The 24,699-nt window shown below is 43.0% G+C and overlaps 1 pseudogene; it reads right to left on the reverse strand.

Moving 5' to 3' along the window:
- Nucleotides 1-16,168: 16,168 nt before the first annotated feature.
- On the reverse strand, nucleotides 16,169-16,994 carry LOC100687642 (annotated as a pseudogene).
- Between the last annotated feature and the right edge of the window lie 7,705 nt (nucleotides 16,995-24,699).

Below are 24,699 nucleotides of genomic sequence, written 5' to 3' on the forward strand. Positions count from 1 at the left end.
ACCAGAGGGAAAAGAGCGGAGCGGGATGAACAAGAAGGGGGGACACGAAGAGTGGGGAAGTTAAGGAAGGAGGCGAAGGGAGCAAAAACGGGCAGGAAAAAAGCAGTGCAAACCCCCAACGAAAAAGAACAACGGGGAGGGGGGGGACGGAAGTGAAGCGCGAAAACACCGCCAGCGAAAACCGAACACAGGGGGAAAAGCAAGAAAAGAAAAGGAAAAGGGGGGAGGGGGGAGGAGAGAAGAAAAGAACGGGGGAGACAAGAAGAAACTGATGACGCCCCCCTCGCCCAAAACAGCAAAATTAAAATAAGTTAAGAGGGAAGGACTACGTGGAGGGCACGTTGGGTCCAAACATAGAGCTTTATGGGAAGTCACACCGGTTAACACGGAGATTCTCCTCCCCTGCGTCACATTCCACAAGTGGTGAGTATCTTGCCACTTTCTAGGACCACAGTAGTACCAGAACCTAAACCCTCACTGCCATTTAAAGAATCTCCACACCATATGTAAGCCATACAGTCTTCAAATTAGGGAAACGAAAACTCCCCAAAAGGGGGTACGCAGACCTAGGAGACATAGGAATTAATTTACAGATCTTCTCGACTTTCCCAAATTGATCTGTAGTTAAACTGCTACCTGCAAGTAAAGGTTTTTCTTCTTCCGGTCCCTTTTATAATAGACTTGCCCTCTTAAAAAAAAAAAAAAATGCATGCAAGCATACCTCCTTTTATTGTGCTTCCACAGATAGGTTTTTTTACAAATTGAAGATTTGCATATCAAGCAAATCTATCAGTACTATTTTTTCCTTTTTTCAAGATTTTCTTTATTTAGTCATGAGAGACACAAGAGAGAGCTTGAGACAGGCAGAGGGGAGAAGCAAGCAGCTCCCTCTGGGGAGCTCAAGGCGGGACTCAGGGTCACCACCTGAGCCAAAGGCAGATGCTCAGCCACTGAGGCGCCCGCCTAAAGATTTTATTTTAAGTAATTCTCTATACCCAACATGGGACTCAAACTTACAACCCCCAAGATCGAGAGAGGTCGATGCTCTATCAACTAAGCCAGCCGGCGCCCTTATTGGCATCCTATTCTAGCAGAATTTGTTCATTTGTATGTCTGTGTCACATTTTGGTAATAGTATTGCAATATTTAAACTTCTTCATTACTTTTATTTTGTTACCGTGATCGTGATCAGGTGGCTTTTTGGTGTGTATATAGTCTTTAGGTTTAGGGGGACCACAAAAATGACCAACCTATATATAAGACAGGAATTAATAAATACTGTGTGTTTCTGACGCTCTCCACTGACCAGCGCTGTTTCCCCATCCCTCTCCCTCTCGTCAGCTTTCCCTATCTTTAAGACAAAACAATATTGAAATTAGGCCAATTAATAACCCTACAAAGACCCTTTAAGTGTGTCAAGTGAGAAGGAAGAGTCACCTGTCTCTCACTTTAAATCAAAATCTGGAAATGGGGATCCTGCGGTGGCGCAGCGGTTTGGCGCCTGCCTTTGGCCCAGGGCGTGATCCTGGAGACCCGGGATCGAATCCCACATCGGACTCCGGTGATGGAGCTGCTTCTCCCTCTGCCTGTGTCTCTGCCTCTCTCTCTCTCTCTGTGACTATCATAAATAAATAAAAATTTAAAAAAAAAAAATATTAAAAAAAAAAAATCTGGAAATGATTAAAGCTTGGTGAGGAGGAAGGCTGTGAAATGTTGAAAGCATGAGATAGGCTGAAGTAGGGCCTCTTGTGCCAAAAGTCAGGATAGATGTGAGTGCGAAGGAAAAGTTCTTGGGAAAGGAAATTAAAAGTGCCTCTCTGGTGAAGCACATGAATATGATAAGAAAGAAAAAACAGCCTTATTACTGCTGATATGGGGGAAGCCTGAATGGTCTGGATTAGAAGTCAAACCAGCGCAACACCTACACACACCCTTAGCTACAACCTGACTCTCAGAGGTCCTAGCTAGTACTTATCAAAGGGTGAGGACGCTTCAGAAGAAAAAGAAAAGTTTTGAGGCTTGCAGGGTTGGGTTCATGAGGTATAAAAAAATAAGAAAGAAAGAAGCCATCTTTGTAACATAAAAGGGCAAGAGTGAACAGCGGGCACTGATGTAGAATATGTAGCTACGTTATCTAGAAGATCTAGCCGAAATAAGTATGAAAGTGGCTACACTAAACAACAGATTTTTAGTGTATGATGGAGATGAAACAGTCTCATATTGGAAGAAGGTACTATCTAGGACTTCAATAGCTAGAGAGAAGTCAGTGCCCTGGCTTCAAAGCTCCAAATGACAGGCTGACTCTTGTTAAGGGCTAATGCAGCTGGTGACATTAAATTGAAGCCATTGCTCCTTTGCCATTCCAAAAATCCTAGAGGCCTGAAGAATTATGCTAAATCTTCTCTGCCTGTGCTCTATAAATGAAACACCAAAAACCTGGATGACAGCACATCTCTTAACAGCCTGGTTTATTGTTAATGCCTACTGCTCAAAAACAAAGACTCCTTTCTGTTAGTGCTTATTAAAAATGCACCTGGTCATCCAAGGGCTTCTGATAAAAATGTACAATGAGATTAATGTTTTCATGCTTGCTAACACAGCACCCATTCTGCAGACCATGGATCAAGGAATAATTCTGACTTTCAAGGGTTATTATTTAAGAAATACATTCCATAAGGCTATCATTGGCATACATAATAATTCTTCTAATGGATCTGGGTGAGGTAAATTGAAAACCTTCATGAAAGGATTCATCAGTGTAGATGCCATTAAGAACATTCATGATTTATGGGAAGAGGCCAAAATATCAACATTAATAAGAGTTTTGAGAGAGTTGATTTTCAACCTTCATGGTTGACTTTGAGGGGTTCAAGACGTCAGTGATGTCAGTGGGGGAAGTAACTCCAGATATGGTAGAAATAGTTAGAGAACTAGAATCAGAAGTGCAGCCTCAAGATGGGACTGAATTGGCTGTAATCTTAAGATAAAACTTCAAGAGATGAGGAGCTGCTTCTTGTGGATGAGCAAAGAGAGTGTTTTCTGAGATGAGATCTACCTCCTGATGAAGATGCTAAGTTATTGAAATGACAACAGAAGACTTAGAATATTACATAAAGTTTAGCTTATAAGGCAGCAGCAGGGTCTGAGAGGATTGACTCTAATTTGAAAGTTCTTCTGTGGGGTAAAGTCCTATCAAACAGCATCACATGCTACAGAAAAAATAATTGTGAAAGGAGTAGTCAATTGATGTGGCAAATTGCATTGTTGTCTTATTTTAAGAAATTGACACAGCCTTCAGGCAACCACTACCCTGTTTCGGTCAGCAGCCAAACGCATCTAGGAAAGACTTTTCACCAGCAAAAAGATTAAAACTCCCCAAAACACTCAAACGATTGTTGGCAATCTTTTAGCAATAAAGTTTTTTTTGGTTTTTTGTTTTGTTTTGTTTTGTTTTTTGAGAGAGAGTGCATGCATGCGCATGGGGAGGGAAAGAGAGGGAGAGAATGCCAAGCAGGCTCCACACCCAGTGCAGAGCCCAATGCAGGGCTCCATCTCATGACCCTGAGATCAAAACCTGAACAGAAATCAAGAGTCAAATGCTTAACTAACTGAGCCACCCAGTTGCCCCATAATAAAGTATTTTTCAATTAAGATATGTATATTGGGTTTTTTTTTGACATAATGCTATCACACACTTAATAGACTACACTATAGTGTAAACATGACTTTTATATGTACGGGGAAATCAAAAATGTTCCTTTGACTTGTTTTATTGCGATATTCACTTTATTGTGGTCATCTGGAATCAAACATGCAAATTTCCAAAATATGCCTGTAAATCATGAAATCTTACCTTGTCTTAAATACAGAAACATATAGTGGGGCACCTGGGTGGCTCAGTCGGTTTAAGCATCTGACTCTTGGTTTCGGCTCAGGTCATGAACTCAGGACCCTGCGACCAAGCCCTGCGTCGGGCTCCCTACTCAGCGGGGAATCTGTTTCTCCCTCTCCCTTTTCCCCTCCCCGCAGATTATGCTTTCTTTCTCACTGTCTCTCAAATAAATACATAGAACCTTTAAAAAAATAGCCTATTTCTTTCATCAAGGTACCATAGCACCACCTTTCCTATCTCATTAAAAATGTACTTCTAGGGATCCCTGGGCGGCGCAGCGGTTTAGCGCCTGCCTTTGGCCCAGGGCGCGATCCTGGAGACCCGGGATCGAGTCCCACGTCGGGCTTCTGGTGCGTGGAGCCCGCTTCTCCCTCTGCCTGTGTCTCTGCCTCTCTCTCTCTCTGTGACTATCATAAATTTTAAAAAAAAATTAAAAAAGTACTTCTAATTTTTTAAAAAGATTTTATTTATTTATTTATGAGAGACACAGAGGCAGAGAACACAGCAGAGGAGAAGCAGGCTCCCTGCAGGGAGCCCAATGCGGAACTCATCCCAGGACCCTGGGATCATAACAGGAACCAAAGGCAGACACTCAACCACTGAGCCACCCAGGTGCTCCTAATTTTTAATTATTTTAAAAATGTGTGCAATCTTTATGCCATTTAATCAGTTCTGTCCTTATAATAATTGTGATATGGAGAAGTTCTAAAAAAAAAACTGCTGTCCGTGGTCACAAGAAAGGAAAATACTTTGCATTTCAGTTAATATATATATATGTATATGCAGGGGAAGTATGATAGATTGGTCAATAAAGACTTTCACATATAAAAGCCTAAAATTGTCTGTAGGGAAGTGGACTGATAATAGGTGTTTGAGGAGAAAAGATTTCATGAAAGAAGGAAAGGAATAATCCCAATTGTTAAGAGCTTGTTTATCTTTAAAAAAAAAATGGGTAGTGGTGACTATCCGGTCACTTTGATATTACCATTCCCCTGGACATTTAAAGGGTAATATGTTTTATTTTTAAATGTAAATGTTTTGGGGGTGCCTGGCTGGCTCAGTTGGTTTAAGTGGCTGCCTTCCGCTCGGGTCATGATCCCAAGGTCCTGGGATCAAGTCCCACATTGGGCTCCCTACTCCGTGGGGAGCCTGCTTCTCCTCTCTCTCTGCCGCACCCCCCCACTTGTGCTTTCTCGCTCTCTGTCAATAAATAAAATATTTTAAAAAGTGAATGTTTTAATATGCCAGAAATTACATCCTTGAAACAATTTTAATTTATGATGAAGATTTTTAGATGGCTCCTTAAAAATATGCAAGAAGTACAAACTTTTTCAAAATTATTTCCAGAGTATAGGTGCAAAAAATTTAAGACAGCTGTTCTAAGCTATCCCAGTGTCCCCTCGCACAGCCCCCAGCCAGTCCCATTCCCCTCTGCCTCCCCTCTCACCTCTGTAGCAGGGGAAGAGAATATTTATAGGAAAGGTGGTCACAATTCAGCTCCTCCTCCTTCTGAGGTGTTCTCAGGAGCCAGTCCCCAAACTTGTCCATGGTAGCAGCCACAGCAGCTTACAAACAGCCTCCAGTGTCAGTAGTGTCAGGATGAGAAACATGGAAGACAAGGAAGGCTTTGTCCAAGGCCCTACGGAAGGGACTCTTGGAGGACAGGGACCCTGGGGCAAATGCCAGGACACATCCTCCTCGTCTCACATCACCTTCCTCCTCAGCCATACTAACTCATAGTCTGAGAGCTGACAGGATCAGGGAAGACTGGGATGGAAGCCCTTGCTCAGCAAATTGAGGACTTAATGGGGCATGGCCACAGCAAGTCTTACACCTGCTGAGCCGGACCCTAATTCCCTCCACCAAAGAGAGAGAAAGGAGAGAGAAGCCTCTGAGCCTTTGAAATCATCATATGATCATCCAGTGCAATGTGAATGGTCCAGACTAAATGATACATAAAGGCTGTCCACCTTTACTGTAAACTGTGACCTGTCAACTGAAGGCCCAGCTGAGAGCTATGCAAGCTGGTCCAGTCATGTCAGGTCCCTAGGCTCAGGGCCCAGCGTCTTGGGCCCCTACTGACAAAGGGTGAACAAGAGGAGCTAGTATGAGCCGGTAAGCCGCTGTCAGCCCATTCCAGCTGTCGCAATGGGAGGTTGAGAAAAGGCCTAGGGGAAACTGAAGCGGGGGTGCAAGAGCAGCAGCAGGCTCCAGCCTGCACAGGCCTACCTCTCCCTAAGTCTGCAGACCCGTTGAAACCCAATGCACTCTCCTCCTCATTTCTGGGCCATGCTGTCCAGAGGACAACTATAATTGGAGGGCAGGGGCCCAAGGGAACGTCTGTAAAAAGAGAAAGATAGTGACTGGTCAGCAGAGCCGGAGAGTACTTAGGACCTTAAGTGTTGGGGCAATAATGAGAGCAGGAGTTCTGAGGAAGAGTTGCTGACTGGGAGTGTCATCCAGGAGATTGTCACTGGGGCAAGGGTTGAAGGCCATTTCTTGTCCCTGTTGCCCAGGGCACTGGCCGGAAAGTCCATAACAGAAGTGGAAGCCCAGTGGAGACCTGAGGATTCCCCCACCCTGCGATAAGTGGGGCAGGGGGTAGGTAGGGCATGCCAGCAGAGGAAGCAGTGTGTGGTGGTGGACCTCATACCCGGAGCCTTTAGGGTCTCTTACTTACCTTAATAGGAAGACCTTGTTCACCACCGAAAGGTACAAATGATATCACAATTTTATGTAGAGTCAACTTATGTTATTATTTGCTGTTGCCCCAAGAGGGCTGTGTTAAGAGTCAAAAAACCTGGATGGGTTCAAACAAATTACTTTTGAGGTATGTTAAATTTTTGTTTAGTATTATGTACTGGCCAAGTGAGGACTTATGTTAAATTAATTCAACAAGGAAGCCATTAGACTGAGGTGGCACTAATGGCATGGTGGCCTATATTAGCAAATCAAAACCTAAGCTTGTAAATTCCTCAAGGATAGAAACCAAAACACTGAGGACAGTCACAGCCATCTAGGCTTTTTTTTCTTTTTTCAAGATTTTATTTATTTATTTTTGAGAGACACAGAGAGAGACAGAGACATAGGCAGAGGGAAGAAGCAGGTTCCTTTCAGGGAGCCCAATGTGGGGGTCAATCCCAGGACCTGAGATCACAACCCCAGGAACACACCCGGAGCAGAAGGCAGACGCTCAACCATTGAGCCACCCAGGTGATCTGCCATCTAGGCTTTAAGCTATATAGCCAGTCAAGTAATTGCCTTTCTTTTCTTCTGTACTTTATCTATATAAGTCTGTCCCCATGCTCTGTCTACAGAGCATGCCTAAGCACTTCTGATCTGCTGCTGCCCCATTCAAATTTAAAAATTCAAATTTTTTAATTTAAAAAAAAAATATTTACTTATTTGACAGACAGAGAACACAAGCAGGGGGAGGTGCAGACAGAGAGGGAGAAGCAGGCTCCCTGCTGAGCAGGGAGCTCCATAGGGCTCAATCCAGGACCCTGGAATATGACCTGAGCTGAAGACAGATGCTTAACCAACTGAGCCACCAAGGTGCCCCTAGTTTTTTAAATAAAATTAATAAATCTCTCTCCTCACAGAATTGTTATAAGGAGAAAATGACGTCAGTTTTTTTTTTTTTAAGATTTTATTTATTTATTTATTCATGAGAGACACAGAGAGAGAGGCAGAGATACAGGCAGAGGAAGAAGCAGGCTCCATGCAGGAAGCCTGATGTGGGGACTTGATCCCGGGTCTCCAGGATCATGCCCTGGGCTGAAGGAGGCGCCAAACCGCTGAGCCACCAGAGCTGCCCATGTAAGGAGTTTTTTGTTTGTTTTACTTTTTGTAAATTGTGAAGTGCTATATTAATATATTAATTTCTGATACCCTCACTTACATTTCAGGCAAGTTTACAATAATGCTACACAAACACCTTTATCTTTCCTTCCACATGGTAGGTTTCAGCACCAATGTCTTGTATGATATATAAACCTAGCACTTCATAGGATTTTTTTTTTAATTTTGAAATAATTTCAAGTTTACAGAAAACATTTAAGAATGGTTTCAAGAACTCTAGTATGCAGGGGTGCATGGGTGGCTCAGTCAGTTAAGTGTTCGACTCTTGATTGTGGCTCAGGTCATGATCTCAGGGTCATGTGATTGAGCCCCACACCAGTCTCTGCATCTCCTGGCACCCCTCTCCCCCCCACACACTCACAGGTGTTCTCTCTCTCTCCAAAAAAAAAAAAAAAAATACTGGTATCCTTTTCATCCTACTTCCCCACTTGTCTACATTTGGGTAAATTTACTCATTTCTCTCAACCCCAATATAACCATCTGTTATGGGTTGCATTTTGACACACAAAATTTGTATAGTAAAGTCTTAACCCTCAGTATCTTAGAATGGGACCTTATTTGGAAATAGGGTGATAATAGATGTAATTGGATAAATTAACATGAGTCATACTGCAGGAGGGTATATACCTAATCCAAAGTGACTAATGTCATTATGAAAAGAGGAAATTTGGACACAGACCTGAATATAATGAGAACACCACGTGTGCATGAAGGTAGAGAGAGGGTTGATGTGTCTGCAAGACCAGGAATGCCAAAGCTTGCCAGCAAACCACCAGAAGCTTGGTGGAGACTCATTGGATTAGACTTCTCTCTCACATTATTGTTTAGAAAGAACCAACCCTGCCAACACCATGATTTCAGACTTCCAGCCTTTAGAACCATGAGGCAGGGATGCTGGATGGCTCAGCAGTTGAGCTTCTGCCTTTAGCTCAGGCCGTGGAACCTGGGTCTGGGATTGAGTCCCACATCAGGGCTCCTTGCAGGGAGCCTGCCTCTCCCTCTGCCTATGTCTCTGCCTCTCTCTGTGTGTCTCTCATGAATAAATAAATAAATAAATAAATAAATAAATAAATAAATAAATAATAAAATCTTTAAAAAAACCCATGAGGCAATAAATTTCTATTGTTTAAGCCACTAAGTTTGTAGTACTTCATTACTACCCTAGTTTGCCCTAGCAAACTAATACACTATTCTAAATAGGAAATCAGCACCACTGTTCAAATCCTGGATACCATTCAAATTTCACCAGCTGTCTCAATAATATATCTAATAATATAATTCTGGCCTTTTGGGTCCAGAATTACATATTGCATCTGGTTGTCACATATCTACAGTCTCCTTTAATCTGGGCAGATCCTTTATCTGCCTTGGCTTTCCAGAATCAGTTTTAAAGATCACAGGCTTTGGGTGCCTGGATGTGGTTTCAGCTCAGGTCATGATCTCAGAATCATGAGACTGAGCTTCACATTGAGGTCAGGGCTCAGCATGAAGTCGCTTGAGATTCTTTCCCCTCCCTCTCCCTTTGCTTCTCCATCTGCCCCCCTATCTCTCTCTCTCTCTCTCTCTCTCTCTCTCTCTCTCTCTCTCTCCTCTCTCCCCCCCTATATAATAAATAAATAAAATCCTTTTTAAAAACCCCAAAACTGGGGCAGCCCGGGTGGCTCAGCGGTTTAGCGCCGCCTGCAGCCCACGGCGTGATCCTGGAGATCCGGGATCGAGTCCCACATCGGGCTCTCTGCATGGTGCCTCTCTCTCTCTCTGAATAAATTAAAAAAAAAATTAAAAACAAAACAAAACAAAACTGGGATCCCTGGATGGCTCAGTGATTTAGAGCCTGCCTTCAGCCCAGGGTGTGATCCTGGATACCCGGAATCGGGTCCCGCGTCGGGCTCCCGGCATGGAGTCTGCTTCTCTCACTGCCTGTGTCTGCCTCTCTCTCATTCTCTCTCTCTCTCTCCCCCCCCCCCCGACTCTCTCTCTCTCTCTCTCTCTCTCTCTCTGTCTGTCTCTCATGAATAAATAAATAAAATCTTTAAAATAAAATAAAAACCCCAAAACTAAAGAGCACAGGCTTTTCATTTCTGCAAGGTGTCTCTCAACCCAGGTGCCACATAAGAGCAAGAGAAATATGATGTTGTGTCTTTTCAGTGCACCAGTGAATTACATCAAGAAATGCAAGAAGGAGGGATCTCTGTGTGGTGCAGCGGTTTGGCGCCTGCCTTTTGGCCCAGGGCGCGATCCTGTAGACCCGGGATCGAATCCCACATCGGGCTCCCGGTTCATGGAGCCTGCTTCTCCCTCTGCCTGTGTCTCTGCCTCTCTCTCTCTCTCTCTCTCTCTCTCTCTCTTTCTCTCTCTCTCTGTGTGACTATCATAAATAATAAACAAAAATTAAAAAAAAATTAAAAAAAAAGAAATGCAGGAAGTGAATGCACCTCACTCCTGTACTACCAACCCAGTTTAGCAGGTTTCTCCTTCATAAAGTCATCACTTGTCTGTCTATAATTCCTAAGAATCTGCTACATCATCAGATCTCTATCTATTTGCCTTAGCATCCATTGATAACCCCCATTGGAATAATCTCCATGATAATACTTATTAAATACTTATTTTTAACTCCATCATTTCCTCTTCAGCTTTTAGTCAACAATCTACTATGAAAGAGAGCATTCCCTTCTCCCTCATTTATTCATTTATAATGGATTCCTATCTTACTCAAATGAACTAAAATCCATTACTCTCATATTTATTGTCTGGACTGTGGATTTCTATTTTACTTAATGAATTATAATCAGTTACTATCATTATTATTTTGATGTGCAAATTATCCCAAATTTAGCTAATGAAATAGCCTTTCAAGCTGGATCCTGTGTCCTTTTGAAATTTTCTCAACATTATTTGAGTGCTTCCTTACTTTCTCGACAAGAGGTTATCCATGCTCTCAATCTGTACTTTTGCTGCTTCAGCCCAAGAATCAGCTATGTCTTTTTCTGGCTTCTTCGAATAAGATGGTACTTGGAAACCCAAATCTGGGTGGTGGACGTCATTATTGCTACAGGGATGCCATTGTTTCTAAGCCCTTCTGTAAACCAAGCTAGGAAATATGTGAACATACACACACACACACACACACACACACACACACTATTCCAGTTACTACTGCTGCCTAACATACCCAAAACTTAGTGGTATAAAATAACCATTTTATAATGCTTGTGGAATGATGTCAGGAATTCAGGAAGGACACAGTAAGACAGCTTATCTTTGCTCAGTGATGTCTATAGAGATCCTCAGCTGGGAAGACCTTAAGGCTGGGGGTAACTTAACTGCTGAGGTGGAATCATGTGGAGGCATCTTCTGACAGTTCATGCTAGCTGTCAGCTGGATCTCTGCTGGAGCTCTTGGCTGGAACACCCATAGGAGTCCTCTCCACAGAGCCTGGGCTTCTTCACAACATACTAACTTTGGGGTAGTTAGAATTCTTATATGGCCCTCATGGCTCCAAAAACAAGTGTTGCAATGAAAAGGGCAGAAGATGCATCACCTTTTAGATCTAGCCTCAGAAAGTGTACAGCATGACTTCATTGCATCTTATGCATTACACGAGAGTCATAAACCTGTTCATATTTATAGGGAGGAGATACAGATCTCATAAATCCACCTCTTGATGGAAACAGTGGAGAGAGTTCAAGAGAGAGAATGGTAGGTGAGTAAGAGGAGAACAAGAGCACAGCCAGCTCTTTCAAAGAATGTTGCCCTAAAGGGAAGTAGAGAAATGCAGGAGATATATAGGAGATATGGGATCATGAGGAAGGATTTTTTTAATGGGTATATTCTGGTATTTTTATCTGCTTATAGGAATGACTAAGTAGGGAGGGAGGAAACAAGGGAGTAAAGTGGTAATTATAGGAGTGGTAATATTCCTGTCCCTGGATTTTCTTTTCTTTTCTTTTCTTTTCTTTTCTTTTCTTTTGTTTTCTTTTGTTTTCTTTTGTTTTCTTTTCTTTTCTTTCTTTTCTTTCTTTCTTTCTTTCTTTCTTTCTTTCTTTCTTCTTTCTTTCCTTCTTTTTCTTATTTCTTTCTTTCTTTCCTTCTTTCTTTCTTTCTTTTTTTCTTTCTTCTTTCTTTTCTTAAGATTTTATTTATTTATTCATGAGACACAGAGACAAAGGCAGAGACATAGGCAGTGGGAGAAGCAGACTCCCTGCAGAAAGCCTGATTCGGGACTTGATCCCAGGACCCCAGGGTCACAGCCTGAGCCAAAGGCAGATGCTCAACCACTGAGCCACTCAGGTCCCTGGTAGGGGTGGTGTCCTTTAGTGAGAGGGCTCAGGGTTCAGTGTGTAAATAGAGGAGTTGGCCTTAGAAAGACACATTTGTAGTGCCTGGAGGGAAGACAGAGTCTAATGGCAGAAATGTAGTGAGTGAGGGAGATGTAGTGGGAGGTGGAGAAAGTTTTCTTCTGTTGCTTCTAGTGAACTAGGAAATAACATAATCAGTTGGGCACCAGGGGATAGATTCACCAGGGAGAGAAAAGAAGGTGTAGACATTTGCAGGGTCCCAGTGCAAGAGTAAAAATGGAGGCCTACATATCATAGGTCTAAATTTTTTTAAAGTCACTAATCAGGCTAATGGACTGCTAAGTATGTTCTTTACTCATACCTTGACAAATGTACCTTCATTACAAAATAAAAAAAATATGTAAAACAACACAATTAGAAGAACAAAAAATGACTACATTTAATTATTATCACATGTCCCTAAGTATTCTATTGGTGGATCAGATATAGTTGGATGAGTAATAAAGATATGCATTATTTACAAATTAATTATATATATATTGTTTTAAATTTATTTATTTATTTATTTATTTATTTATTTATTTATTTGAGAGAGAGATGGGGGGCGTTAGGGGAGGGGCAGAGGGGAAGAAAGAGAGAATCTCAAGCAGACTCCCCACTGAGTGCAGATCTCAGTGCGGGGCTTGATCTTACAACCCTGAGATCATGACCCAAGCTGAAACCAAGAGTCAGACACTCAATTGACTGAGCCAACCAGGTACCCCTAAAATATATATGTTATAAAATGAATTATATTTATCTTTACTTTAGCAAAGTCACTATGTTATTATAGTCAAGATTTTCACATAATCTGTGTTCTATTGATGGTAATGGGCTGAATTTAAAAGTTAAATGCAACCATATTCAAACTTTACAGTATTTGAATACATTTGCATACAGATGTATAATGAAGTTAATGTCAGATTAAAATTTTGCTCATGCTTTCAAATATTATTTTTCTAATGTTTAAATCAGCTATCCAAACTAAAGTATAAAATCCTGGTGCTGGCACAAAAATGACACATAGATCAATGGAACAGAATAGAAAACCCAGAAATAGGAGCACCTGAATGGCTTGGTCAGTCTGCCTTCTGCTGGGGTTGGGCTTCCTGCTCAACAGAGAGTCTGCTTCTCCCTCTCCCCACCTCCCACCCCACTTAATTGTACCAAGAGCAGTATTACTCTTTTTGAAGATCTCATGTGCCAGTAATTTTATTTTTTTAAAGATGTATTTATTTTAGCCCACACAAGTGGGTAGAGAGGCAGAGGGAGAAGAAGAGAGTCCTCTCCCCAGCTGAGGGGAAAGCCTGACCCAGGGCTCATCCCAGGACCCTGAAATCATGACCTTAGCCAAAATCAAAGGCTGGATGTTTAACCAGCTGACCCATCCAGAATGCGCATAATTTTAAAGGGCCACAATATACTCAGATTTTGCTGGTAAGAATTTCTGGATTGCATGATAAATCTTTCCACTGTTTGTGGGGCCTGAAAGGAATATTATCTTCCACTGTATGGCTCTGGCTTCTTGATATCAGTTAGGTGATATTTTTAAGTCACTGATTTTACCTAGATCATCTTGACATTCCAACACAGGAGATACTTGTTTCTCACATCCTCAGAAAACTGGAAATAAATCATCCACAGGAACTGCATTGAAGCAAACAACATTCAAAATAATGTGAATATCCACATCGAGGGAAGGAGACTGCATGATATAATTTCTAAAGCTTATGAGAACTTGGTGGAGGAGATTAGCATTGAGTCCATAATCAACATCCAGTTTCCGACTTTCTTTACCATTACAAAACTTGTCTAAGACCTTCCTTTATTTCATTCTTGTCCAGAGGGCAGGTTAGCTCAGCCCTGACTCTGCTATCTGCACTGGACCGTGAGGTTTCAAAGTCAGCTGAAGAAAGAGAAGAGAAAAGAGAAAGAAAGAAGAAGAAAGAAGAAGAAAGAAGAAAGAAAGAAAATTTCAACTTGGGGCATCTGCCTTGGACTCAGGTCCTGATCCTACGGTCCCCAGAAGGAGCCTGGAGCCCGGGTAGGGCTCCCTGTTCAGCAGAGAGTCTGCTTCTCCCTTTCCCTCTGCTCCTCCCCACACTAGTGGTTTCTCTCTAGCAAATAAATAAATCTTTTTTAAGAAAGAATGTCGGGGGATCCCTGGGTGGCGCAGCGGTTGGCTCCTGCCTTTGGCCCAGGGCGTGATCCTGGAGATCAGGGATTGAATCCCACGTCAGGCTCCCGGTGCGTGGATCCTGCTGTTCCCTCTGCCTGTGTCTCTGCCTCTCTCTCTCTCTCTCTCTGTGTGACTATCATAAATAAATTAAAAAAAAAAAAATGTCGGGACGCCTGGGTCAGCGGTTGAGCGTCTGCCTTCGGCTCAAGGTGTGATCCTGAGTCTGGGGATCCAGTCCCTCATGCGGTTCCCTGGGAGGAGCCTGCTTCTCCCTCTGCCTATGCCTTTGCTTCTCTCTTTGTCTCTCATGAATAAATACGCAAAATCTTTAAAAATAAATAAATAAACATAAAAATTTTTAAAAGAATGTCATCTTAAAAAATAATAATATAAACACCTTATTAACAATCGCTGATCATCCCTGTGGGCCAGACACCCAGGGCCCACCATGAGTCCTGCGCCACCCCTGAGCCTCTCACTCTGACTGATAGGGTGAGCAGTCATCCTTGCCTCCGGGCCTTTCCCGTTGCCGTCGCGGTTGCGGAGAGTGGAGAGGCTGGTGTCCTCTGTGAATTGCACGCACACCCGCCTGCACAGTCCCTGCAGCACCTTCCTGGTCCTGGTCAGCTTGATGGGCTGCAACAGCTTGTGTCCACAGTGGCAGCACCGTGGTGGTCAGATGGAGAGCTCCTTATTTTGAAAAAGAAAGAGATGGGGGAAAACATCATTTTAGGCTTTAAAAAATGTGAAGGCCTGGATGTGAGAGAACATCGTCCATTTTTGAGGAATTTAAAAAAGCTTTGCAGCTGGATTTGCCCAGGAGAAGTCTGGCCACGTGGACATGGGCAGCGCACTGGACCATTTAAGCCATGATGACAGAAATACACATGTAAGCCTGCCTTCTTTTTTCAAAGACTTTATTTTTAAGTAATTTCTATACCCAGCATGGGGTTTGAACTCATAACTCCAAGATCAGGAGTCACCAGGCACTAACTGAGCCAGCCAGGCACCCCTGTAAAAGGCCTTCTTTATAAAGAAAATATAATGGGCACCTGGTGGTAGAGTCAGCACTGCATGATGTTGGGTTGTGAGTTCAAGCCAAAGGTTGGATGTAGAGATTATTAAAAATAAACTCTTAAAAAAGAAAAGAAAATATAAGATCAGATATAAATTTTTCTTTGAAGGATAGAAACCTGTTTTTATTTATTTTATTTTTTAAAAGATTTTATTTATTTATTCATGAGAGACAGAGACAGAGAGAGAGCCAGAGGGAGAAGCAGCCTCCATGCAGGGAGCCTGATGTGGGACTCGACCCCAGGTCTCCAGGATCAGGCCCTGGGCTGAAGGCAGTGCTAAAGCACTGAGCCACCTGGGCTGCCTAGGAAATCTGTTTTTAGTTAGCAAAGGGCTCACTAACTGGACTTGGAAAACTTCAAAAAGCTAAATACAAATCTCAAAGTGAATTCATTTTTGCATTGCACTTACTGCTCTCAAGACTGTGGCATCCAAAGGGAAGAGAATGCGTATGATTGTACATACTGTGCTGAGGTTGTCACATCCATGATCTCTTGTTTTTGTCATTGCCTCTGTATCTGCTCATCTATCTGTACTCCTCACTGGTTGAGAACTTCCAAAAAGGCAGGGACGAGTCTGTCCTGTCTCTGCCGTGAGCCCAGCATCCAGCACAGTATGACACATGCACACAGCCCCTGACTCCGTGCCACAACTGACCTGGCTTCTTGTGTTTGTTTTAATTGCTGAGTCAACAGCTTTCTTCTTGGTCGCTTGTTTTATACTTATTAGATAAACCAAAAGAACTGTTGAGTTGGTTTTACAAACATGTGTAGAGGCATACATGGCTGAAATTAACCACCTAACAATAGAACATGTCTATGTTCAGAGTCCATCAATGGTTGGGGATTTTGAGGTATTTTCAAGTATGGAAAACTGACTGACTTAGCATCTTCATCTCCAGCACATGCACATTGTCTCATGTGATAATTAAGGAGTGTGACGGTCCTCCCAAATCCATAGTACATGTTTGCTGCAAGAGTTAACTGCAATTTTCTGGTCTTTATCTCCAACCCTGGCTAAGCCAACACAGTGTCTCCTTGTTGAGTATCGATTCTCCAGAAGTTGCTGTGCTGCTTGGATTTCATTCATATACTAAGAAGGTTCATAGGTCTTCCTTCTTTTGATGAGATTTTCCAAAGACTGCTCCTTTACTTCGATGTCTAGTAAGGAGAGTGTGTGTGTGTTGTTCAGTCTATTCTTCTTCACTTTGTCAAAGAAGCTTTCTGGTCTCCAAGTGTCTGTCCAAAAAACAATAGAAATTTTCTCTCCACATTTATACAACTGTAAACCACAGCAGCCTACAGCATTTATTATGGAAGCATTTTGAATAACTCGATAAGAGATTCCCAGTTTTGTTCCTCCCAGAATAAGATCACTGTGTATTGTATCCCCAAGTGGATTATCAACCATGAGGAAAGCAACATCATTGATATCAGCATCCTTCAAAATATTATCTGCTTCTTGTTCCACTTCTTCCCTATCAGCAAGAATCAATTTTCTTCCATGCTCTTCCAGGGTTTTCTTCCCTACTGTCAAGACTAAGGTATAGGCTTCCAGATACACTTGAGTGCAGCATTTTACAGCTTCCAGGCCCTTGAATGTTGATGTTCTTGGCATCACCCAAGCCCAAGCTAACCAGGTAACACATTTCAAAGTCCAGGGGGACAGAGACCACCAACTGCTCCCTTTCTGAAGAAGCAGTTAAGGATTGGAGTGCTTCTTACACTGAATTTGCATCCTGCATAAACATGAAGCAAGACAGGGGCACCTGGGTGACTAATTCGGAGACTGCCTTCATCTCAGGTCATGATCTCGGGGTCCTGGGACTGAGCCCCACATCAGGCTCCCTGCTCAGTGCGGAATCTGCCTGTTACTCTCTTTCTGCCTCTTCTCCCCCTCCCTGCTCATGCTCTCTCTTTCCCCCTCTCTCTCAATTAATAAAATCTTTAAAAATATGGAGCAAGACATTTTTAAGTGTAGTAACACTCTTTCTTCTTTTATGACTAATTTTTTCTGAGGAGCACTGATCAAAGAAAGGAAAATGGCTCCTTAGACCTACTTTGAAGGGTGTATCTTCCCTGAATCTTTGACACTGCTTTGCAGAGCGATAGTGGACCTCACTCCAGGGAGTGTCTGTCTCCTGTGAAGCCTATATGTGAGGAGAGAGGGTGTGGTGGTGTTTAGTGATGCCTCCTTGGCAATTGGAGACTGAAGAGGGAGGTCTGCTCTACAGGCCGGGATCATGAGCATTCACCCTCTTTTTATTTAACACCTTGCATTTCTCATCAAAGAAATGACAGTAAAATATAGAAAGCCCCATTTCTTTCTTCTAACACAACCTCTACCCTACTTATGTGACCAAATATTTCCCAGTCTGGATATGAAATCTTCCATTATGAGAAACTCTCTAGGATGTCCATTCAATATGGTTTGTAGTTGTGGAATTTTGTGATCCGGACATATGGTAGAAAAGAGCATTCTTGTAGCAATTTGAATTGGAATCTAGATGGTGCCTGGCCTCTGAAAGTGCCCTCCAGCCCAGTGTCATATGAGAATTCATCCCCCATCCCGCTGCCCCTCCAATTCCACATCTGTGCTGTTAGCTGAGTTTGGATAGTCCGTGAGAACGGGGAAGAATGAGATGGCAAAAGAGAATCCAGCCGTCTGTTTGTAGTTAATGCTGGGTGCTCTCTTATCACTCTGAGAACTGGAAAGTTATTGGGAGAATAAGTACCACATGGACTAAAAATCTCTATTGGTCTTTGGGTAGAAAAATGCAAACAGGAGTTTTGCCATGTTCCCCGTCCAATCTTTCTGTCCTCAAAAACATCTCAATGAATATCATGGAGGGGAGGGGGCAGGGATTTAATCCTCCATCCGGGAAAACTTTTTTTTTTAAGATTTAATTACTTATTTGACAGAGAGAGAGCACAAACAGGGGGAGCAGCAGGCAGAGGGGGAGGGAGAAACAGGCTTCCCACTGTTGGTCCTTCCAACAGGGACCTCAGATGCTTGGATTCAGGACTCAATCTCAGGACCACGGGATCATGACCTGAGCAGAAGGCAGATGGACTGAACCACCCAGGCGCCCATCAGGGAAACCTTTTTTTTTTTTTTTTTTTCAGGGAAACCTTTTTAAAATAACTTTTCATGCCTAGGTATCATAACCATGTTACATGACATTTGAAAACATAGTGAAAAGTTTTGCATTTTTATTATTTTTCTTTTTCTTAGGCATGCTCTTTTTCTTAAACACAATTTTGAATGTAGTGTATATGCAAGGGGGTGAACTTCTTCATGTACCTAACACCCTAAATGCTTTCCTTTGTGGAGAATCCAGATGTAGTGATGTGTTTTTGAAAGCAAATATGCTATACTTTTTTTTTTTACTTGAATAACTCACAAGGAAGGAAGCTAGATTTAGAATCTAACTTGGCAAGATAATATGTAGATATGGTTAATTATAACAAAATCAGCAAGGTCTCAAACTTGGTGTTATCAATATAAGGTCAATGGGCAAATGTAACTTCATATAACAAATATAGTTTTAACTTGAAGTGAACACACATACTTCGCTATGACAAATTCAATTTTCTACAATAAAAGAAAACAAAACCTTAAATTTTAGGTTATAATTTCTGGAGTTAGAAGTAGCCTATCAGAGAGGCTACCTGATTTTATCCCCCTTTTATTTATTTATTATTTTTTAAAATTTTACTTTATTTAAATTCGATTACTTAACAAATAGTGTATCATTAGTTTCAGAAATAGTGTTCAGGGCAGCCGGGTGGCCCAGCGGTTTAGCGCTACCTTCTGCCCAGGGTGTGATCCTGGAGCCTCGGGATCAAGTCCCACGTTGTGTTCTCTGCAGGGAGCCTGCTTCTCCCTCTGCCTGTGCCTCTGCCTTTCTCTCAGTGTCTGCCATAAATAAATAAATAAATAAATAAATAAATAAATAAATAAATAAATAAATAAATAAAGTGTTCAGTGATTCATCAGTTGCATTTAACACCCAGTGCTCATTACCTCACATACCCTCCTTAAGGACCATCACCCATTACCCCATCCCCCACCCATTTCACTTCCAGCAACCTCCTCTTTGTTTCTTATAGTTAAGAGTCTCTTACAGTTTGCCTCCCTCTCTGATTTCATCTTATTTTATTTTTCCCTCCTTTTCCCAATGATCCTCTGTTTTGTTTCTTAAATTCCACATTTTCCCACTTTTTAAAATGACATGAAAAAAAAAAAACAAGTAAAAAATAAAATGAAATGGTAGCTCCTCTTTAACTGCAGACAGAGCATGCCCAAAACTAATTTTGTAAAAGCTTCTTCCCTTGGCCAGATGTTGGTCCATTGCAACCTGGAGTCTAGCTTGATATTTATTGTCTTTTTTTTTTAATTTTTTTAAAATTTATTTATAATAGTCACACAGAGAGAGAGGCAGAGACACAGGCAGAGGGAGAAGCAGGCTCCATGCACCGGGAGCCCCATGTGGGATTCGATCCCGGGTCTCCGGGATCGCGCCCTGGGCCAAAGGCAGGCGCCAAACAGCTGCGCCACCCAGGGATCCCGATATTTATTGTCTATAGCTATAGCTCTACCTGTATGTGCCTGTACCTAAGCCGCACTGAAAGACCTCATGTCAACAAAGTGCTTTTCTTGCAACACTTCCCATTAGACATCACTCTCATTTGTAACTGATTTGAACCAAGGTTGAATTACAATCTTTTAAAATTTATAATTTATTTCTATGCCACACCTGCTACTGTGGAGTGTTTAAACGGAATGGCATTTAAGGTCTGTTTCTCCAATTGACTCTAAGTTCCCTGAAGGCGGGGCTGTGTCAGTTTGGGTTCAGGGTTGAATCACAGGCAATAGCACACATAGAAGATGCACGGCCCCAATACGTGTTCTATCTGAGGTATACGTGTTGTTAGAAATATATGCAAATTAAATTTACATCACATAATATAGTTTTGTCATCTTCTATTTAATAACTATCCACTGGTGGAGGGGTACCTGGCTGGCTCAGTCTATGGAGCATGCAACTCTTGATCTCAGGGCTGTGAGTTCAAGCCCTATGTTGGGTATAGAGCCTAGTTAAATTTTTATTTTATTTTTATTTATTTGAAAGAGCTTCTCTGCACTCTTTCCCCTAGAGCCTGTAGACAAGGACCCAGGAGTCACCTCAGTGCTGTAATACTCTAGGAAAAACTGGACGCCTTCCTTTCCAGAATAAACCATAAGACCTACTCCTCTCCTGACTTCCTGTGGAAATGAGTGGGTCTTCTCCTCACAGGACCAGTAACTATATGTCTTGGTTTTGTTACCAAATAACATCCTGGGATAAAGGGAGAAAAACTTTGGGGGAAATCAATCACCTCTGGCTGGGTCCTCTCAGACCCACAGAAGTAGATCCAACCTTTGGAACCTCAGCTTCCGGCCTGTAACCACATCTCTACTCCTGCCAAGATGGAAGCTGCTTTTTCTGAATGCTTACTTATCTCATCGCTCACAGCTGAGATGAGAGCTTCCTCTGGAAATCTTTCTTCAGCGCCTCACTTCTGAGAAAGGTGATCTAATAGCACTTGTGTTCCTTTCACCATATGGTATTGTTGTGGTATTATTGTTGTCTGCCCCTCACTCCAAAACTGGAAGCTCTGAGAGGAAAGAGATTATGTTTGTCTTCTTCATCAAAGCCTAGCACAGTGCATGGCATGAGTGGGCACTTCAGAAATGTTGAATGAATTGTACTTGAAAACTGAATGACCTATTAACATTTTTCATAATAGTTTTATTTTTTTATTTTTTATAATAGTTTTAGAAATAAAATTCATCCTTTAAAGTGTACAAATCAATGGATTTTAGCATAGTCACAGAATTGTTCAATCATCACCCTACTCTTTTCTTTTTTAAAGATTTTATTGATTTATTCATGAGACACACACACACACACAGAGGCAGAGACACAGGCAGAGGGAGAAGCAGGCTCCATGCAGGGAGCCCAACGTGGGACTCAATCCCAGGACCCCAGGATCACGCCCAGGGCTGAAGGTGGCGCTAAACCGCTGAGCCACCGAGGCTGCCCCATCACCCCACTCTTAAGACCAAGGGGTCTGAGGATCAAGGCAATGACAACCGATTTTGTGGGAGAAGGTAACAGAGGCAAAATACCTGTAAGGGTCAGGGCCTAAGTAACACACTTTCCAGGAGAGTGAACACAAGAATTTGCTGGGGTAGGGTGGGGGGATGGAGGGTGACATCTTTCAGACAATCAAGGTAATTTTACTGCACACCTTGCCGTCTGTGGAGAGGTCTACAAAGGGCTGGGGAAGAGAAAAGGAAACTGCCAGATAAGCCAGAAAGAGAAGCAGAGGAGGAAAAGATGAAGGTTTCAGGAATGTGATTTCCAAGGTAAGAAATCCTCCTCAGTTTGCAGGAGGAAATCTCTGGGGAAGAGTCAAGGACCACCAAGGGTGATCCCACTCAGCCTGCTCCTGAGATGAGCAGATGGGTGAGACTCTACTAAGACTAGGCTTGGAGAACTCTTAATATCCCCCTTGGCTCAATACTAAGGTCATGGGGAGAAGTGAAATCTTTACAATATCAAGTCTTTCTCTGCAAGCACACAGTTTATCTTTCCATTAATTTAGATTTTCTTTAATATCTTTCAGTAAAACTTTATCATTTTATCCACAAAGGCCGGCATACCTGTTCAATTTATTAAGTACTTTATATCTTTGTTGCTATTGCAAATGGTATATTATTAAAATGTTTGTGCACAACATTTAACAAAGTGCACAAATCAAGTATATACCTTGGCTTTATATATGTATATGTTCATGTAACCAAATGGGAAATATTTTAAAAAATGTATTTATTTGAGAGAGAGAAGGTGTGGACCTGGGGAAGGCAGGGGTGGGTGGTGCAAAGGGGGAGGGAGAGGGGGAGAGAGAGAGAATCTTGAGCAGACTCCCCACTGGGCACAGAGCTCAATGCAGGGCTCAACCTCACCACCCTGAGATGATGACCTGAGCTGAAATCAAGAGTTGGACACAACTGACTGAGTCATCCAGGCACCCCTTAAGTGGGAAATATTATTAAAAGTTATACCTTCTGATGGTTGCTGCTGCTAGAATTGCAATAGATATTGTATATTGATTTTTGCTATATTGTTTTATATCCAGCAACCTTGCTAAACTTACCAATTCTATCTTAATTTTCTTTTGGGGTTGCTACACACACAGTAATTTCATTCATGAATACTGACGTTCCTTAGTTTTTTTCCTTAATCCTTATATATTTGTTGCTGTTGTTTATTGGACTGGCTAACCTTCCACTATTGTATTGACTAGGGTTATTAAGAGCAAGCATCCTTGGCTTGTTTCTCAACTTTTTTTTTAAGACTTTATTTATTTATTCATGAGAGAGAGAGAGAGAGAGAGAGAGAGAGAGAAGCAGGCTCCATGCAGGGAGCCCGACGCGGGACTCGATCCTGGGTCTCCAGGATCGGGCCCTGGGCTGAAGTTGGCACTAAACCCCTGAGCCACGCGGGCTGCCCCTTGTTTCTCATCTTAAGAGAAATGCTTACTATTATTGTGACGTGTGCTGCAGGATTTTTCAAGATGTCCTTTATCAGGTTATGGTGCATTCTTTAACAGCAACAGATGTTAAATATTTTGAGTAGTTTTTACATGCCAATTGACATGAATAAACTGTTGCCCCTTTAATGGGTCCATACTTGTAGTCTAACGTTTGTTTTTAACTTTGAGTAATGTCTTTTGCCGTAAGTTTCTTCTCAGTTCTCCCTCTTTTTTTTTTTTTTTTTAAGATTTATTTATTTATTCATGAGAGACACAGAGAGAGAGAGAGAGGCAGAGACACAGGAGGAGGGAGAAGCAGGCTCCATGCCGGGAGCCCGATCCTGGGACTCCAGGATCATGCCCAGGCCAAAGGCTGGCGCTAAACCGCTGAGCCACCCAGGGATTCCCTCAGTTCTCCCTCTTTACCCATCCATTAAGTGTTGGTCTTATCACCATCCCCCCCCCCCCCCCCCCCCACACACACACACACTCCTCTCTCTTCTTTTCAAGCTCCTGCTTTTTGTAGGTTTCCTAGGCTATCAACCGTTGGGGGATGACCACCCAGTTTTCAGACACTGGGTTTTTCAGATCCCCAGTCTGCTCCCTCCACAAGCAGGTTTGAATTTAAGTCAAAGCACTGGAATAAGGACGCCTGGCTGAGGTTGAGCATCTGCCTTCAGCTCAGGGCGTGATCCCAGGGACCCTGGATAGATGGAGTCCCACATAGAGCTCCCTGCATGGAGCCTGCTTCTTCTGCCTATGTCTCTGCCTCTCTCGGTCTCTCATGAATAAATTAAATCTTAAAAAGTAATAATAAAAAACCTCCCACTGGAATAGAAGATGGGTGGCTTGATTCCAGCTCTGTCGATCTCCAAAAATGCACCAAGACAGAACTCCCCTTCCTTTCAGTCTCATCAATAAAATCCCTGTCCCACCTCCAGGTTGGTTGGAAACTCCGACGAATAAATGCAGTACAATCACTGCAAATTCCTCGCAGGTGAAGGGTTTGATGTCTTTGACACTAAGATTGTTAGAGGTTGTGTGGGGTAACATATAGCTTGGATTTTGAAGCTGCTGGAATCTAGATCCACTCCCGATCATGAGTGTGACCTTGTGCTTGGATACCTAACCTTTCTAAGCCTACCTTTGTCCAGCTTGCAGAGAAGGGATGCAAAACACTCGACCGTAGTAAGAGCTCAATGAATTTAGCGATTATTAAGAGATAATGCACGTGCAGACAGCCTGAGAAGCATAGAAACTTCCTAAATGTAAGCAGTCTGCCGTCCGTGGGATGGAGGCTCCGGAGCCCTAAGGCAGCTCCAGCACCGGTACCGGCGCCCAGGTACCGAGGACATGGGGTGCCGAGGGGGACTGCAGGGAAAACCCCTCTGAGCCTCGAATCCCCACTGTCGGGCTTCCAGGAGCGCCAAGCTGCACCTCAAGTCCCTAGGTTTGGGGGGAAATGCCAAAATGACTGGGGAGGGGGTAGACGCGGCCACTCTCACGCCACCGGCGGGCTCCTGCTCCCACTTCCCGGGAGCTTTAGGGACCTCGCCTCCGCGGCGAGGCGCCGAGTCACGAACCCTAATCGCACAGACGCGGCCGGGGGTAACGGGGGTGCTCCCCGCCGCACTCGCTGGGGGCGGGGGCTGCCCCGTCGCGTCCCTCCCCCTAAGCGAGTCCCGTGTGCTCTCGCGTGATTCCTTTCTCCCAGCGTCCCCGCCCCCACCCCGCTGAGTTCGCGCGGCGCCGTCCGGGAATGCTCTGACG

The sequence above is a fragment of the Canis lupus genome, chromosome 12, assembly GCF_011100685.1.
Source record: "Canis lupus familiaris isolate Mischka breed German Shepherd chromosome 12, alternate assembly UU_Cfam_GSD_1.0, whole genome shotgun sequence".
Taxonomy (NCBI): domain Eukaryota; kingdom Metazoa; phylum Chordata; class Mammalia; order Carnivora; family Canidae; genus Canis; species Canis lupus.